The sequence below is a fragment of the Saccoglossus kowalevskii genome, chromosome 6, assembly GCF_978046115.1.
Source record: "Saccoglossus kowalevskii chromosome 6, keSacKowa6.1, whole genome shotgun sequence".
Taxonomy (NCBI): Eukaryota; Metazoa; Hemichordata; class Enteropneusta; family Harrimaniidae; genus Saccoglossus; species Saccoglossus kowalevskii.
Window position 1 is genome coordinate 13,173,062 of NC_140646.1, and position 17,500 is coordinate 13,190,561.

Consider the following 17,500-nt stretch of genomic DNA (forward strand, 5'->3'; position numbering starts at 1 on the left):
GCATTTGGTTAGCGCGTTCGGCTGTTAACCGAAAGGTTGGTGATTCAAGCCCACCCAGGGACGAAGTAGAAGTTTTTATTACACACATTTTCTCATGTGTGAATTTGCGATATGAATACAACATAACACCAATGTCGCAGTGTCTGTAGCGCCATCGGTTAGCGCGTTCGGCTGTTAACCAAAAGGTTGGTGGTTCAAGCCCACCCAGGGACGAAGTACAAGTTTTTATTACACACATTTTCTCATGTGTGAATTCGCGATATGAAGACAATATAACACCATTGTTGTAGTCTCTGTGGCGCAATCGGTTAGCGCGTTCGGCTGTTAACCGAAAGGTTGGTGGTTCAAGCCCACCCAGGGACGAAGTAGAAGTTTTTATTACACAGATTTTCTCATGTGTGAATTCGCGATATGAATAAAACATAACACCAATGTCGCAGTGACTGTAGCGCCATCGGTTCGCGCGTTCGGCTGTTAACCGAAAGGTTGGTGATTCAAGCCCACCCAGGGACGAAGTAGAAGTTTTTATTACACACATTTTCTCATGTGTGGATTCGTGATATGAATACAATATAACACCAATGTTGTAGTTTCTGTGGCGCAATCGGTTAGCGCGTTCGGCTGTTAACCGAAAGGTTGGTGGTTCAAGCCCACCCAGGGACGAAGTATAAGTTTGTATAACACACATGTTCTCATGTGTGAATTCGCGATATGAATACAACATAACACCAATGTCGCAGTGTCTGTAGCGCCATCGGTTAGCGCGTTCGGCTGTTAACCGAAAGGTTGGTTGTTCAAGCCCACCCAGGGACGAAGTACAAGTTTTTATTACACACAAATTCTCATGTGTGGATTCGCGATATGAATGCAAAATAACACCAATGTCGCAGTGTCTGTAGCGCAATCGGTTAGCGCGTTTGGCTGTTAACCGAAAGGTTGGTGGTTCAAGCCCACCCAGGGACGAAGTACAAGTTTTTATTACACACATTTTCTCATGTGTGGATTCGCGATATGAATACAACACAACATATCACCAAGGTTGCGGTCTCTGTGGCGCATTTGGTTAGCGCGTTCGGCTGTTAACCGAAAGGTTGGTGATTCAAGCCCACCCAGGGACGAAGTAGAAGTTTTTATTACACACATTTTCTCATGTGTGAATTTGCGATATGAATACAACATAACACCAATGTCGCAGTGTCTGTAGCGCCATCGGTTAGCGCGTTCGGCTCTTAACCAAAAGGTTGGTGGTTCAAGCCCACCCAGGGACGAAGTACAAGTTTTTATTACACACATTTTCTCATGTGTGAATTCGCGATATGAAGACAATATAACACCATTGTTGTAGTCTCTGTGGCGCAATCGGTTAGCGCGTTCGGCTGTTAACCGAAAGGTTGGTGGTTCAAGCCCACCCAGGGACGAAGTAGAAGTTTTTATTACACAGATTTTCTCATGTGTGAATTCGCGATATGAATAAAACATAACACCAATGTCGCAGTGTCTGTAGCGCCATCGGTTCGCGCGTTCGGCTGTTAACCGAAAGGTTGGTGATTCAAGCCCACCCAGGGACGAAGTAGAAGTTTTTATTACACACATTTTCTCATGTGTGGATTCGCGATATGAATACAATATAACACAATGTTGCAGTCTCTGTGGCGCAATCGGTTAGCGCGTTCGGCTGTTAACCGAAAGGTTGGTGGTTCAAGCCCACCCAGGGACGAAGTATAAGTTTTTATTACACACATGTTCTCATGTGAGAATTCGCGATATGAATACAACATAACACCAATGTCGCAGTGTCTGTAGCGCCATCGGTTAGCGCGTTCGGCAGTTAACCGAAAGGTTGGTGATTCAAGCCCACCCAGGGACGAAGTAGAAGTTTTTATTACACACATTTTCTCATGTGAGGATTCGCGATATGAATACAACATAACACCAATGTCGCAGTATATGTAGCGCAATCGGTTAGCGCGTTCGGCTGTTAACCGAAAGGTTGGTGATTCAAGCCCACCCAGGGACGAAGTAGAAGTTTTTATTACACACATTTTCTCACGTGTGGATTCGCGATATTAATACAACACAACATATCACCGAGGTTGCAGTCTCTGTGGCGCAATTGGTTAGTGCGTTCGGCTGTTAACCGAATGGTTGGTGATTCAAGCCCACCCAGGGACGAAGTACAAGTTTTTATTACCCACATTTTCTCATGTGTGAATTCGCGATATGAATACAATATAACACCAATGTTGCAGTCTCTGTGGCGCAATCGGTTAGCGCGTTTGGCTGTTAACCGAAAGGTTGCTGGTTCAAGCCCACCCAGGGACGAAGTACACATTTTTATTACACACATTTTCTCATGTGTGGATTCGCGATATGAATACAACATAACGCCATTGTTGTAGTCTCTGTGGCGCAATCGATTAGCGCGTTCGCCTGTTAACCGAAAGGTTGGTGGTTCAAGCCCAAACAGGGAAGAAGTACAAGTTTTTGTTACACACAATTTCTCATGTGTGAATTCGCGATATGAATGCAACATAACACCAATGTCGCAGTATCTGTAGCGCAATCGGTTAGCGCGTTCGGCTGTCAACCGAAAGGTTGGTTGTTCAAGCCCACCCAGGGACGAAGTACAAGTTTTTATTACACACAAATTCTCATGTGTGGATTCGCGATATGAATGCAAAATAACACCAATGTCGCAGTGTCTGTAGCGCAATCGGTTAGCGCGTTTGGCTGTTAACCGAAAGGTTGGTGGTTCAAGCCCACCCAGGGACGAAGTACAAGTTTTTATTACACACATTTTCTCATGTGTGGATTTGCGATATGAATACAACACAACATATCACCAAGGTTGCAGTCTCTGTGGCGCATTTGGTTAGCGCGTTCGGCTGTTAACCGAAAGGTTGGTGATTCAAGCCCACCCAGGGACGAAGTAGAAGTTTTTATTATACACATTTTCTCATGTGTGAATTTGCGATATGAATACAACATAACACCAATGTCGCAGTGTCTGTAGCGCCATCGGTTAGCCCGTTCGGCTGTTAACCAAAAGGTTGGTGGTTCAAGCCCACCCAGGGACGAAGTACAAGTTTTTATTACACACATTTTCTCATGTGTGAATTCGCGATATGAAGACAATATAACACCATTGTTGTAGTCTCTGTGGCGCAATCGGTTAGCGCGTTCGGCTGTTAACCGAAAGGTTGGTGGTTCAAGCCCACCCAGGGACGAAGTAGAAGTTTTTATTACACAGATTTTCTCATGTGTGAATTCGCGATATGAATACAACATAACACCAATGTCGCAGTGACTGTAGCGCCATCGGTTCGCGCGTTCGGCTGTTAACCGAAAGGTTGGTGATTCAAGCCCACCCAGGGACGAAGTAGAAGTTTTTATTACACACATTTTCTCATGTGTGGATTCGCGATATGAATACAATATAACACCAATGTTGTAGTCTCTGTGGCGCAATCGGTTAGCGCGTTCGGCTGTTAACCGAAAGGTTGGTGGTTCAAGCCCACCCAGGGACGAAGTATAAGTTTTTATAACACACATGTTCTCATGTGTGAATTCGCGATATGAATACAACATAACACCAATGTCGCAGTGTCTGTAGCGCCATCGGTTAGCGCGTTCGGCTGTTAACCGAAAGGTTGGTGATTCAAGCCCATCCAGGGACGAAGTAGAAGTTTTCATTACACACATTTTCTCATGTGTGGATTCGCGAAATGAATACAACATAACACCATTGTTACAGTCTCTGTGGCGCAATCGGTTAGCGCGTTCGGCTGTTAACTGAAAGGTTGGTGGTTCAAGCCCACCCAGGGACGAAGTACAAGTTTTTATTACACACATTTTCTCATGTGTGGATTCGCGATATGAATACAATATAACACCAATGTTGTAGTCTCTGTGGCGCAATCGGTTAGCGCGTTCGGCTGTTAATGGAAAGGTTGGTGGTTCAAGCCCACCCAGGGACGAAGTAGAAGTTTTTATTACGCACATTTTCTCACGTGTGGATTCGCGATATTAATACAACATAACACCAATGTCGCAGAGTCTGTAGCGCCATCGGTTAGCGCGTTCGGCTGTTAACCGAAAGGTTGGTTGTTCAAACCCACCTTGGGATGAAGTAGAAGTTTTTATTACTCACATTTTCGAATGTGTGAATTCGAGATATGAATACAACATAACACCAATGTCGCAGTGTCTGTAGCGCCATCGGTTAGCGCGTTCGGCTGTTATCTGTAAGGTTGGTGGTTCAAGCCCACCCAGGGACGAAGTAGAAGTTTTCATTACGCAGATTTTCTCACGTGTGGATTCGCGATATTAATACAATACAACGTATCACCAAGGTTACAGTCTCTGTGGCGCAATTGGTTAGTGCGTTCGGCTGTTAACCGAAAGGTTGGTGATTCAAGCCCACCCAGGGACGAAGTACAAGTTTTTATTACACACATTTTCTCATGTGTGAATTCGCGATATGAATACAATATAACACCAATGTTGCAGTCTCTGTGGCGCAATCGGTTAGCGCGTTTGGCTGTTAACCGAAAGGTTGGTGGTTCAAGCCCACCCAGGGACGAAGTACACATTTTTATTACACACATTTTCTCATGTGTGGATTCGCGATGTGAATACAACATAACGCCATTGTTGTAGTCTCTGTGGCGCAATCGATTAGCGCGTTCGGCTGTTAACCGAAAGGTTGGTGGTTCAAGCCCAAACAGGGACGAAGTACAAGTTTTTATTACACACAAATTCTCATGTGTGGATTCGCGATATGAATGCAAAATAACACCAATGTCGCAGTGTCTGTAGCGCAATCGGTTAGCGCGTTTGGCTGTTAACCGAAAGGTTGGTGGTTCAAGCCCACCCAGGGACGAAGTACAAGTTTTTATTACACACATTTTCTCATGTGTGGATTCGCGATATGAATACAACACAACATATCACCAAGGTTGCGGTCTCTGTGGCGCATTTGGTTAGCGCGTTCGGCTGTTAACCGAAAGGTTGGTGATTCAAGCCCACCCAGGGACGAAGTAGAAGTTTTTATTACACACATTTTCTCATGTGTGAATTTGCGATATGAATACAACATAACACCAATGTCGCAGTGTCTGTAGCGCTATCGGTTAGCGCGTTCGGCTGTTAACCAAAAGGTTGGTGGTTCAAGCCCACCCAGGGACGAAGTACAAGTTTTTATTACACACATTTTCTCATGTGTGAATTCGCGATATGAAGACAATATAACACCATTGTTGTAGTCTCTGTGGTGCAATCGGTTAGCGCGTTCGGCTGTTAACCGAAAGGTTGGTGGTTCAAGCCCACCCAGGGACGAAGTAGAAGTTTTTATTACACAGATTTTCTCATGTGTGAATTCGCGATATGAATAAAACATAACACCAATGTCGCAGTGACTGTAGCGCCATCGGTTCGCGCGTTCGGCTGTTAACCGAAAGGTTGGTGATTCAAGCCCACCCAGGGACGAAGTAGAAGTTTTTATTACACACATTTTCTCATGTGTGGATTCGCGATATGAATACAATATAACACCAATGTTGTAGTTTCTGTGGCGCAATCGGTTAGCGCGTTCGGCTGTTAACCGAAAGGTTGGTGGTTCAAGCCCACCCGGTGACGAAGTATAAGTTTTTATAACACACATGTTCTCATGTGTGAATTCGCGATATGAATACAACATAACACCAATGTCGCAGTGTCTGTAGCGCCATCGGTTAGCGCGTTCGGCTGTTAACCGAAAGGTTGGTGATTCAAGCCCACCCAGGGACGAAGTACAAGTTTTTATTACACACAAATTCTCATGTGTGGATTCGCGATATGAATGCAAAATAACACCAATGTCGCAGTGTCTGTAGCGCAATCGGTTAGCGCGTTTGGCTGTTAACCGAAAGGTTGGTGGTTCAAGCCCACCCAGGGACGAAGTACAAGTTTTTATTACACACATTTTCTATTGTGTGGATTTGCGATATGAATACAACACAACATATCACCAAGGATGCAGTCTCTGTGGCGCATTTGGTTAGCGCGTTCGGCTGTTAACCGAAAGGTTGGTGATTCAAGCCCACCCAGGGACGAAGTAGAAGTTTTTATTACACACATTTTCTCATGTGTGAATTCGCGATATGAAGACAATATAACACCATTGTTGTAGTCTCTGTGGCGCAATCGGTTAGCGCGTTCGGCTGTTAACCGAAAGGTTGGTGGTTCAAGCCCACCCAGGGACGAAGTAGAAGTTTTTATAACACACATGTTCTCATGTGTGAATTCGCGATATGAATACAACATAACACCAATGTCGCAGTGTCTGTAGCGCAATCGGTTAGCGCGTTTGGCTGTTAACCGAAAGGTTGGTGGTTCAAGCCCACCCAGGGACGAAGTACAAGTTTTTATTACACACATTTTCTCATGTGTGGATTTGCGATATGAATACAACACAACATATCACCAAGGTTGCAGTCTCTGTGGCGCATTTGGTTAGCGCGTTCGGCTGTTAACCGAAAGGTTGGTGATTCAAGCCCACCCAGGGACGAAGTAGAAGTTTTTATTATACACATTTTCTCATGTGTGAATTTGCGATATGAATACAACATAACACCAATGTCGCAGTGACTGTAGCGCCATCGGTTCGCGCGTTCGGCTGTTAACCGAAAGGTTGGTGATTCAAGCCCACCCAGGGACGAAGTAGAAGTTTTTATTACACACATTTTCTCATGTGTGGATTCGCGATATGAATACAATATAACACCAATGTTGTAGTCTCTGTGGCGCAATCGGTTAGCGCGTTCGGCTGTTAACCGAAAGGTTGGTGGTTCAAGCCCACCCAGGGACGAAGTAGAAGTTTTTATTACACAGATTTTCTCATGTGTGAATTCGCGATATGAATACAACATAACACCAATGTCGCAGTGACTGTAGCGCCATCGGTTCGCGCGTTCGGCTGTTAACCGAAAGGTTGGTGATTCAAGCCCACCCAGGGACGAAGTAGAAGTTTTTATTACACACATTTTCTCATGTGTGGATTCGCGATATGAATACAATATAACACCAATGTTGTAGTCTCTGTGGCGCAATCGGTTAGCGCGTTCGGCTGTTAACCGAAAGGTTGGTGGTTCAAGCCCACCCAGGGACGAAGTAGAAGTTTTTATTACACAGATTTTCTCATGTGTGAATTCGCGATATGAATACAACATAACACCAATGTCGCAGTGACTGTAGCGCCATCGGTTCGCGCGTTCGGCTGTTAACCGAAAGGTTGGTGATTCAAGCCCACCCAGGGACGAAGTAGAAGTTTTTATTACACACATTTTCTCATGTGTGGATTCGCGATATGAATACAATATAACACCAATGTTGTAGTCTCTGTGGCGCAATCGGTTAGCGCGTTCGGCTGTTAACCGAAAGGTTGGTGGTTCAAGCCCACCCAGGGACGAAGTATAAGTTTTTATAACACACATGTTCTCATGTGTGAATTCGCGATATGAATACAACATAACACCAATGTCGCAGTGTCTGTAGCGCCATCGGTTAGCGCGTTCGGCTGTTAACCGAAAGGTTGGTGATTCAAGCCCATCCAGGGACGAAGTAGAAGTTTTTATTACACACATTTTCTCATGTGTGGATTCGCGAAATGAATACAACATAACACCATTGTTACAGTCTCTGTGGCGCAATCGGTTAGCGCGTTCGGCTGTTAACTGAAAGGTTGGTGGTTCAAGCCCACCCAGGGACGAAGTACAAGTTTTTATTACACACATTTTCTCATGTGTGGATTCGCGATATGAATACAATATAACACCAATGTTGTAGTCTCTGTGGCGCAATCGGTTAGCGCGTTCGGCTGTTAATGGAAAGGTTGGTGGTTCAAGCCCACCCAGGGACGAAGTAGAAGTTTTTATTACGCACATTTTCTCACGTGTGGATTCGCGATATTAATACAACATAACACCAATGTCGCAGAGTCTGTAGCACCATCGGTTAGCGCGTTCGGCTGTTAACCGAAAGGTTGGTTGTTCAAACCCACCTTGGGATGAAGTAGAAGTTTTTATTACTCACATTTTCGAATGTGTGAATTCGAGATATGAATACAACATAACACCAATGTCGCAGTGTCTGTAGCGCCATCGGTTAGCGCGTTCGGCTGTTATCTGTAAGGTTGGTGGTTCAAGCCCACCCAGGGACGAAGTAGAAGTTTTTATTACGCAGATTTTCTCACGTGTGGATTCGCGATATTAATACAATACAACGTATCACCAAGGTTACAGTCTCTGTGGCGCAATTGGTTAGTGCGTTCGGCTGTTAACCGAAAGGTTGGTGATTCAAGCCCACCCAGGGACGAAGTACAAGTTTTTATTACACACATTTTCTCATGTGTGAATTCGCGATATGAATACAATATAACACCAATGTTGCAGTCTCTGTGGCGCAATCGGTTAGCGCGTTTGGCTGTTAACCGAAAGGTTGGTGGTTCAAGCCCACCCAGGGACGAAGTACACATTTTTATTACACACATTTTCTCATGTGTGGATTCGCGATGTGAATACAACATAACGCCATTGTTGTAGTCTCTGTGGCGCAATCGATTAGCGCGTTCGGCTGTTAACCGAAAGGTTGGTGGTTCAAGCCCAAACAGGGACGAAGTACAAGTTTTTATTACACACAATTTCTCATGTGTGAATTCGCGATATGAATGCAACATAACACCAATGTCGCAGTGTCTGTAGCGCAATCGGTTAGCGCGTTCGTCTGTTAACCGAAAGGTTGGTTGTTCAAGCCCACCCAGGGACGAAGTACAAGTTTTTATTACACACAAATTCTCATGTGTGGATTCGCGATATGAATGCATAATAACACCAATGTCGCAGTGTCTGTAGCGCAATCGGTTAGCGCGTTTGGCTGTTAACCGAAAGGTTGGTGGTTCAAGCCCACCCAGGGACGAAGTACAAGTTTTTATTACACACATTTTCTCATGTGTGGATTCGCGATATGAATACAACACAACATATCACCAAGGTTGCGGTCTCTGTGGCGCATTTGGTTAGCGCGTTCGGCTGTTAACCGAAAGGTTGGTGATTCAAGCCCACCCAGGGACGAAGTAGAAGTTTTTATTACACACATTTTCTCATGTGTGAATTTGCGATATGAATACAACATAACACCAATGTCGCAGTGTCTGTAGCGCCATCGGTTAGCGCGTTCGGCTGTTAACCAAAAGGTTGGTGGTTCAAGCCCACCCAGGGACGAAGTACAAGTTTTTATTACACACATTTTCTCATGTGTGAATTCGCGATATGAAGACAATATAACACCATTGTTGTAGTCTCTGTGGCGCAATCGGTTAGCGCGTTCGGCTGTTAACCGAAAGGTTGGTGGTTCAAGCCCACCCAGGGACGAAGTAGAAGTTTTTATTACACAGATTTTCTCATGTGTGAATTCGCGATATGAATAAAACATAACACCAATGTCGCAGTGACTGTAGCGCCATCGGTTCGCGCGTTCGGCTGTTAACCGAAAGGTTGGTGATTCAAGCCCACCCAGGGACGAAGTAGAAGTTTTTATTACACACATTTTCTCATGTGTGGATTCGTGATATGAATACAATATAACACCAATGTTGTAGTTTCTGTGGCGCAATCGGTTAGCGCGTTCGGCTGTTAACCGAAAGGTTGGTGGTTCAAGCCCACCCAGGGACGAAGTATAAGTTTGTATAACACACATGTTCTCATGTGTGAATTCGCGATATGAATACAACATAACACCAATGTCGCAGTGTCTGTAGCGCCATCGGTTAGCGCGTTCGGCTGTTAACCGAAAGGTTGGTTGTTCAAGCCCACCCAGGGACGAAGTACAAGTTTTTATTACACACAAATTCTCATGTGTGGATTCGCGATATGAATGCAAAATAACACCAATGTCGCAGTGTCTGTAGCGCAATCGGTTAGCGCGTTTGGCTGTTAACCGAAAGGTTGGTGGTTCAAGCCCACCCAGGGACGAAGTACAAGTTTTTATTACACACATTTTCTCATGTGTGGATTCGCGATATGAATACAACACAACATATCACCAAGGTTGCGGTCTCTGTGGCGCATTTGGTTAGCGCGTTCGGCTGTTAACCGAAAGGTTGGTGATTCAAGCCCACCCAGGGACGAAGTAGAAGTTTTTATTACACACATTTTCTCATGTGTGAATTTGCGATATGAATACAACATAACACCAATGTCGCAGTGTCTGTAGCGCCATCGGTTAGCGCGTTCGGCTGTTAACCAAAAGGTTGGTGGTTCAAGCCCACCCAGGGACGAAGTACAAGTTTTTATTACACACATTTTCTCATGTGTGAATTCGCGATATGAAGACAATATAACACCATTGTTGTAGTCTCTGTGGCGCAATCGGTTAGCGCGTTCGGCTGTTAACCGAAAGGTTGGTGGTTCAAGCCCACCCAGGGACGAAGTAGAAGTTTTTATTACACAGATTTTCTCATGTGTGAATTCGCGATATGAATAAAACATAACACCAATGTCGCAGTGTCTGTAGCGCCATCGGTTCGCGCGTTCGGCTGTTAACCGAAAGGTTGGTGATTCAAGCCCACCCAGGGACGAAGTAGAAGTTTTTATTACACACATTTTCTCATGTGTGGATTCGCGATATGAATACAATATAACACAATGTTGCAGTCTCTGTGGCGCAATCGGTTAGCGCGTTCGGCTGTTAACCGAAAGGTTGGTGGTTCAAGCCCACCCAGGGACGAAGTATAAGTTTTTATTACACACATGTTCTCATGTGAGAATTCGCGATATGAATACAACATAACACCAATGTCGCAGTGTCTGTAGCGCCATCGGTTAGCGCGTTCGGCAGTTAACCGAAAGGTTGGTGATTCAAGCCCACCCAGGGACGAAGTAGAAGTTTTTATTACACACATTTTCTCATGTGAGGATTCGCGATATGAATACAACATAACACCAATGTCGCAGTATATGTAGCGCAATCGGTTAGCGCGTTCGGCTGTTAACCGAAAGGTTGGTGATTCAAGCCCACCCAGGGACGAAGTAGAAGTTTTTATTACACACATTTTCTCACGTGTGGATTCGCGATATTAATACAACACAACATATCACCGAGGTTGCAGTCTCTGTGGCGCAATTGGTTAGTGCGTTCGGCTGTTAACCGAAGGGTTGGTGATTCAAGCCCACCCAGGGACGAAGTACAAGTTTTTATTACCCACATTTTCTCATGTGTGAATTCGCGATATGAATACAATATAACACCAATGTTGCAGTCTCTGTGGCGCAATCGGTTAGCGCGTTTGGCTGTTAACCGAAAGGTTGCTGGTTCAAGCCCACCCAGGGACGAAGTACACATTTTTATTACACACATTTTCTCATGTGTGGATTCGCGATATGAATACAACATAACGCCATTGTTGTAGTCTCTGTGGCGCAATCGATTAGCGCGTTCGCCTGTTAACCGAAAGGTTGGTGGTTCAAGCCCAAACAGGGAAGAAGTACAAGTTTTTGTTACACACAATTTCTCATGTGTGAATTCGCGATATGAATGCAACATAACACCAATGTCGCAGTATCTGTAGCGCAATCGGTTAGCGCGTTCGGCTGTCAACCGAAAGGTTGGTTGTTCAAGCCCACCCAGGGACGAAGTACAAGTTTTTATTACACACAAATTCTCATGTGTGGATTCGCGATATGAATGCAAAATAACACCAATGTCGCAGTGTCTGTAGCGCAATCGGTTAGCGCGTTTGGCTGTTAACCGAAAGGTTGGTGGTTCAAGCCCACCCAGGGACGAAGTACAAGTTTTTATTACACACATTTTCTCATGTGTGGATTTGCGATATGAATACAACACAACATATCACCAAGGTTGCAGTCTCTGTGGCGCATTTGGTTAGCGCGTTCGGCTGTTAACCGAAAGGTTGGTGATTCAAGCCCACCCAGGGACGAAGTAGAAGTTTTTATTATACACATTTTCTCATGTGTGAATTTGCGATATGAATACAACATAACACCAATGTCGCAGTGTCTGTAGCGCCATCGGTTAGCCCGTTCGGCTGTTAACCGAAAGGTTGGTGATTCAAGCCCACCCAGGGACGAAGTACAAGTTTTTATTACACACAAATTCTCATGTGTGGATTCGCGATATGAATGCAAAATAACACCAATGTCGCAGTGTCTGTAGCGCAATCGGTTAGCGCGTTTGGCTGTTAACCGAAAGGTTGGTGGTTCAAGCCCACCCAGGGACGAAGTACAAGTTTTTATTACACACATTTTCTATTGTGTGGATTTGCGATATGAATACAACACAACATATCACCAAGGTTGCAGTCTCTGTGGCGCATTTGGTTAGCGCGTTCGGCTGTTAACCGAAAGGTTGGTGATTCAAGCCCACCCAGGGACGAAGTAGAAGTTTTTATTACACACATTTTCTCATGTGTGAATTCGCGATATGAAGACAATATAACACCATTGTTGTAGTCTCTGTGGCGCAATCGGTTAGCGCGTTCGGCTGTTAACCGAAAGGTTGGTGGTTCAAGCCCACCCAGGGACGAAGTAGAAGTTTTTATAACACACATGTTCTCATGTGTGAATTCGCGATATGAATACAACATAACACCAATGTCGCAGTGTCTGTAGCGCAATCGGTTAGCGCGTTTGGCTGTTAACCGAAAGGTTGGTGGTTCAAGCCCACCCAGGGACGAAGTACAAGTTTTTATTACACACATTTTCTCATGTGTGGATTTGCGATATGAATACAACACAACATATCACCAAGGTTGCAGTCTCTGTGGCGCATTTGGTTAGCGCGTTCGGCTGTTAACCGAAAGGTTGGTGATTCAAGCCCACCCAGGGACGAAGTAGAAGTTTTTATTATACACATTTTCTCATGTGTGAATTTGCGATATGAATACAACATAACACCAATGTCGCAGTGACTGTAGCGCCATCGGTTCGCGCGTTCGGCTGTTAACCGAAAGGTTGGTGATTCAAGCCCACCCAGGGACGAAGTAGAAGTTTTTATTACACACATTTTCTCATGTGTGGATTCGCGATATGAATACAATATAACACCAATGTTGTAGTCTCTGTGGCGCAATCGGTTAGCGCGTTCGGCTGTTAACCGAAAGGTTGGTGGTTCAAGCCCACCCAGGGACGAAGTAGAAGTTTTTATTACACAGATTTTCTCATGTGTGAATTCGCGATATGAATACAACATAACACCAATGTCGCAGTGACTGTAGCGCCATCGGTTCGCGCGTTCGGCTGTTAACCGAAAGGTTGGTGATTCAAGCCCACCCAGGGACGAAGTAGAAGTTTTTATTACACACATTTTCTCATGTGTGGATTCGCGATATGAATACAATATAACACCAATGTTGTAGTCTCTGTGGCGCAATCGGTTAGCGCGTTCGGCTGTTAACCGAAAGGTTGGTGGTTCAAGCCCACCCAGGGACGAAGTAGAAGTTTTTATTACACAGATTTTCTCATGTGTGAATTCGCGATATGAATACAACATAACACCAATGTCGCAGTGACTGTAGCGCCATCGGTTCGCGCGTTCGGCTGTTAACCGAAAGGTTGGTGATTCAAGCCCACCCAGGGACGAAGTAGAAGTTTTTATTACACACATTTTCTCATGTGTGGATTCGCGATATGAATACAATATAACACCAATGTTGTAGTCTCTGTGGCGCAATCGGTTAGCGCGTTCGGCTGTTAACCGAAAGGTTGGTGGTTCAAGCCCACCCAGGGACGAAGTATAAGTTTTTATAACACACATGTTCTCATGTGTGAATTCGCGATATGAATACAACATAACACCAATGTCGCAGTGTCTGTAGCGCCATCGGTTAGCGCGTTCGGCTGTTAACCGAAAGGTTGGTGATTCAAGCCCATCCAGGGACGAAGTAGAAGTTTTTATTACACACATTTTCTCATGTGTGGATTCGCGAAATGAATACAACATAACACCATTGTTACAGTCTCTGTGGCGCAATCGGTTAGCGCGTTCGGCTGTTAACTGAAAGGTTGGTGGTTCAAGCCCACCCAGGGACGAAGTACAAGTTTTTATTACACACATTTTCTCATGTGTGGATTCGCGATATGAATACAATATAACACCAATGTTGTAGTCTCTGTGGCGCAATCGGTTAGCGCGTTCGGCTGTTAATGGAAAGGTTGGTGGTTCAAGCCCACCCAGGGACGAAGTAGAAGTTTTTATTACGCACATTTTCTCACGTGTGGATTCGCGATATTAATACAACATAACACCAATGTCGCAGAGTCTGTAGCGCCATCGGTTAGCGCGTTCGGCTGTTAACCGAAAGGTTGGTTGTTCAAACCCACCTTGGGATGAAGTAGAAGTTTTTATTACTCACATTTTCGAATGTGTGAATTCGAGATATGAATACAACATAACACCAATGTCGCAGTGTCTGTAGCGCCATCGGTTAGCGCGTTCGGCTGTTATCTGTAAGGTTGTTGGTTCAAGCCCACCCAGGGACGAAGTAGAAGTTTTTATTACGCAGATTTTCTCACGTGTGGATTCGCGATATTAATACAATACAACGTATCACCAAGGTTACAGTCTCTGTGGCGCAATCGGTTAGCGCGTTCGGCTGTTAACTGAAAGGTTGGTGGTTCAAGCCCACCCAGGGACGAAGTACAAGTTTTTATTACACACATTTTCTCATGTGTGGATTCGCGATATGAATACAATATAACACCAATGTTGTAGTCTCTGTGGCGCAATCGGTTAGCGCGTTCGGCTGTTAATGGAAAGGTTGGTGGTTCAAGCCCACCCAGGGACGAAGTAGAAGTTTTTATTACGCACATTTTCTCACGTGTGGATTCGCGATATTAATACAACATAACACCAATGTCGCAGAGTCTGTAGCGCCATCGGTTAGCGCGTTCGGCTGTTAACCGAAAGGTTGGTTGTTCAAACCCACCTTGGGATGAAGTAGAAGTTTTTATTACTCACATTTTCGAATGTGTGAATTCGAGATATGAATACAACATAACACCAATGTCGCAGTGTCTGTAGCGCCATCGGTTAGCGCGTTCGGCTGTTATCTGTAAGGTTGTTGGTTCAAGCCCACCCAGGGACGAAGTAGAAGTTTTTATTACGCAGATTTTCTCACGTGTGGATTCGCGATATTAATACAATACAACGTATCACCAAGGTTACAGTCTCTGTGGCGCAATTGGTTAGTGCGTTCGGCTGTTAACCGAAAGGTTGGTGATTCAAGCCCACCCAGGGACGAAGTACAAGTTTTTATTACACACATTTTCTCATGTGTGAATTCGCGATATGAATACAATATAACACCAATGTTGCAGTCTCTGTGGCGCAATCGGTTAGCGCGTTTGGCTGTTAACCGAAAGGTTGGTGGTTCAAGCCCACCCAGGGACGAAGTACACATTTTTATTACACACATTTTCTCATGTGTGGATTCGCGATGTGAATACAACATAACGCCATTGTTGTAGTCTCTGTGGCGCAATCGATTAGCGCGTTCGGCTGTTAACTGAAAGGTTGGTGGTTCAAGCCCAAACAGGGACGAAGTACAAGTTTTTATTACACACAATTTCTCATGTGTGAATTCGCGATATGAATGCAACATAACACCAATGTCGCAGTGTCTGTAGCGCAATCGGTTAGCGCGTTCGGCTGTTAACCGAAAGGTTGGTTGTTCAAGCCCACCCAGGGACGAAGTACAAGTTTTTATTACACACAAATTCTCATGTGTGGATTCGCGATATGAATGCATAATAACACCAATGTCGCAGTGTCTGTAGCGCAATCGGTTAGCGCGTTTGGCTGTTAACCGAAAGGTTGGTGGTTCAAGCCCACCCAGGGACGAAGTACAAGTTTTTATTACACACATTTTCTCATGTGTGGATTCGCGATATGAATACAACACAACATATCACCAAGGTTGCGGTCTCTGTGGCGCATTTGGTTAGCGCGTTCGGCTGTTAACCGAAAGGTTGGTGATTCAAGCCCACCCAGGGACGAAGTAGAAGTTTTTATTACACACATTTTCTCATGTGTGAATTTGCGATATGAATACAACATAACACCAATGTCGCAGTGTCTGTAGCGCCATCGGTTAGCGCGTTCGGCTGTTAACCAAAAGGTTGGTGGTTCAAGCCCACCCAGGGACGAAGTACAAGTTTTTATTACACACATTTTCTCATGTGTGAATTCGCGATATGAAGACAATATAACACCATTGTTGTAGTCTCTGTGGCGCAATCGGTTAGCGCGTTCGGCTGTTAACCGAAAGGTTGGTGGTTCAAGCCCACCCAGGGACGAAGTAGAAGTTTTTATTACACAGATTTTCTCATGTGTGAATTCGCGATATGAATAAAACATAACACCAATGTCGCAGTGACTGTAGCGCCATCGGTTCGCGCGTTCGGCTGTTAACCGAAAGGTTGGTGATTCAAGCCCACCCAGGGACGAAGTAGAAGTTTTTATTACACACATTTTCTCATGTGTGGATTCGTGATATGAATACAATATAACACCAATGTTGTAGTTTCTGTGGCGCAATCGGTTAGCGCGTTCGGCTGTTAACCGAAAGGTTGGTGGTTCAAGCCCACCCAGGGACGAAGTATAAGTTTGTATAACACACATGTTCTCATGTGTGAATTCGCGATATGAATACAACATAACACCAATGTCGCAGTGTCTGTAGCGCCATCGGTTAGCGCGTTCGGCTGTTAACCGAAAGGTTGGTTGTTCAAGCCCACCCAGGGACGAAGTACAAGTTTTTATTACACACAAATTCTCATGTGTGGATTCGCGATATGAATGCAAAATAACACCAATGTCGCAGTGTCTGTAGCGCAATCGGTTAGCGCGTTTGGCTGTTAACCGAAAGGTTGGTGGTTCAAGCCCACCCAGGGACGAAGTACAAGTTTTTATTACACACATTTTCTCATGTGTGGATTCGCGATATGAATACAACACAACATATCACCAAGGTTGCGGTCTCTGTGGCGCATTTGGTTAGCGCGTTCGGCTGTTAACCGAAAGGTTGGTGATTCAAGCCCACCCAGGGACGAAGTAGAAGTTTTTATTACACACATTTTCTCATGTGTGAATTTGCGATATGAATACAACATAACACCAATGTCGCAGTGTCTGTAGCGCCATCGGTTAGCGCGTTCGGCTGTTAACCAAAAGGTTGGTGGTTCAAGCCCACCCAGGGACGAAGTACAAGTTTTTATTACACACATTTTCTCATGTGTGAATTCGCGATATGAAGACAATATAACACCATTGTTGTAGTCTCTGTGGCGCAATCGGTTAGCGCGTTCGGCTGTTAACCGAAAGGTTGGTGGTTCAAGCCCACCCAGGGACGAAGTAGAAGTTTTTATTACACAGATTTTCTCATGTGTGAATTCGCGATATGAATAAAACATAACACCAATGTCGCAGTGTCTATAGCGCCATCGGTTCG

General features: G+C 44.8%; 18 non-coding genes across 18 annotated transcripts; all 18 read left to right on the plus strand.

The window, feature by feature from the left end:
• The first annotated feature begins 289 nt into the window (after window positions 1-289).
• TRNAN-GUU (transfer RNA asparagine (anticodon GUU)) lies at window positions 290-363 on the plus strand. The gene has a single exon. It is a non-coding gene; the product is annotated as a tRNA-Asn (tRNA).
• Window positions 364-1,344: 981 nt separating this feature from the next.
• On the plus strand, window positions 1,345-1,418 carry TRNAN-GUU (transfer RNA asparagine (anticodon GUU)). The gene has a single exon. It is a non-coding gene; the product is annotated as a tRNA-Asn (tRNA).
• Window positions 1,419-1,643: 225 nt separating this feature from the next.
• Window positions 1,644-1,717, plus strand: TRNAN-GUU (transfer RNA asparagine (anticodon GUU)). The gene has a single exon. It is a non-coding gene; the product is annotated as a tRNA-Asn (tRNA).
• Window positions 1,718-3,153: 1,436 nt separating this feature from the next.
• TRNAN-GUU (transfer RNA asparagine (anticodon GUU)) lies at window positions 3,154-3,227 on the plus strand. The gene has a single exon. It is a non-coding gene; the product is annotated as a tRNA-Asn (tRNA).
• A 226-nt stretch (window positions 3,228-3,453) lies between these two features.
• TRNAN-GUU (transfer RNA asparagine (anticodon GUU)) lies at window positions 3,454-3,527 on the plus strand. The gene has a single exon. It is a non-coding gene; the product is annotated as a tRNA-Asn (tRNA).
• Window positions 3,528-6,168: 2,641 nt separating this feature from the next.
• TRNAN-GUU (transfer RNA asparagine (anticodon GUU)) lies at window positions 6,169-6,242 on the plus strand. The gene has a single exon. It is a non-coding gene; the product is annotated as a tRNA-Asn (tRNA).
• Window positions 6,243-6,773: 531 nt separating this feature from the next.
• TRNAN-GUU (transfer RNA asparagine (anticodon GUU)) lies at window positions 6,774-6,847 on the plus strand. Its single transcript has one exon. It is a non-coding gene; the product is annotated as a tRNA-Asn (tRNA).
• A 226-nt stretch (window positions 6,848-7,073) lies between these two features.
• TRNAN-GUU (transfer RNA asparagine (anticodon GUU)) lies at window positions 7,074-7,147 on the plus strand. The gene has a single exon. It is a non-coding gene; the product is annotated as a tRNA-Asn (tRNA).
• A 226-nt stretch (window positions 7,148-7,373) lies between these two features.
• Window positions 7,374-7,447, plus strand: TRNAN-GUU (transfer RNA asparagine (anticodon GUU)). Its single transcript has one exon. It is a non-coding gene; the product is annotated as a tRNA-Asn (tRNA).
• A 1,886-nt stretch (window positions 7,448-9,333) lies between these two features.
• TRNAN-GUU (transfer RNA asparagine (anticodon GUU)) lies at window positions 9,334-9,407 on the plus strand. Its single transcript has one exon. It is a non-coding gene; the product is annotated as a tRNA-Asn (tRNA).
• Window positions 9,408-10,388: 981 nt separating this feature from the next.
• Window positions 10,389-10,462, plus strand: TRNAN-GUU (transfer RNA asparagine (anticodon GUU)). Its single transcript has one exon. It is a non-coding gene; the product is annotated as a tRNA-Asn (tRNA).
• A 225-nt stretch (window positions 10,463-10,687) lies between these two features.
• On the plus strand, window positions 10,688-10,761 carry TRNAN-GUU (transfer RNA asparagine (anticodon GUU)). Its single transcript has one exon. It is a non-coding gene; the product is annotated as a tRNA-Asn (tRNA).
• Window positions 10,762-12,502: 1,741 nt separating this feature from the next.
• Window positions 12,503-12,576, plus strand: TRNAN-GUU (transfer RNA asparagine (anticodon GUU)). The gene has a single exon. It is a non-coding gene; the product is annotated as a tRNA-Asn (tRNA).
• Window positions 12,577-13,107: 531 nt separating this feature from the next.
• TRNAN-GUU (transfer RNA asparagine (anticodon GUU)) lies at window positions 13,108-13,181 on the plus strand. The gene has a single exon. It is a non-coding gene; the product is annotated as a tRNA-Asn (tRNA).
• Window positions 13,182-13,407: 226 nt separating this feature from the next.
• TRNAN-GUU (transfer RNA asparagine (anticodon GUU)) lies at window positions 13,408-13,481 on the plus strand. The gene has a single exon. It is a non-coding gene; the product is annotated as a tRNA-Asn (tRNA).
• A 226-nt stretch (window positions 13,482-13,707) lies between these two features.
• TRNAN-GUU (transfer RNA asparagine (anticodon GUU)) lies at window positions 13,708-13,781 on the plus strand. Its single transcript has one exon. It is a non-coding gene; the product is annotated as a tRNA-Asn (tRNA).
• Window positions 13,782-16,272: 2,491 nt separating this feature from the next.
• Window positions 16,273-16,346, plus strand: TRNAN-GUU (transfer RNA asparagine (anticodon GUU)). The gene has a single exon. It is a non-coding gene; the product is annotated as a tRNA-Asn (tRNA).
• Window positions 16,347-17,327: 981 nt separating this feature from the next.
• Window positions 17,328-17,401, plus strand: TRNAN-GUU (transfer RNA asparagine (anticodon GUU)). The gene has a single exon. It is a non-coding gene; the product is annotated as a tRNA-Asn (tRNA).
• The last annotated feature ends 99 nt before the right edge of the window (window positions 17,402-17,500 follow it).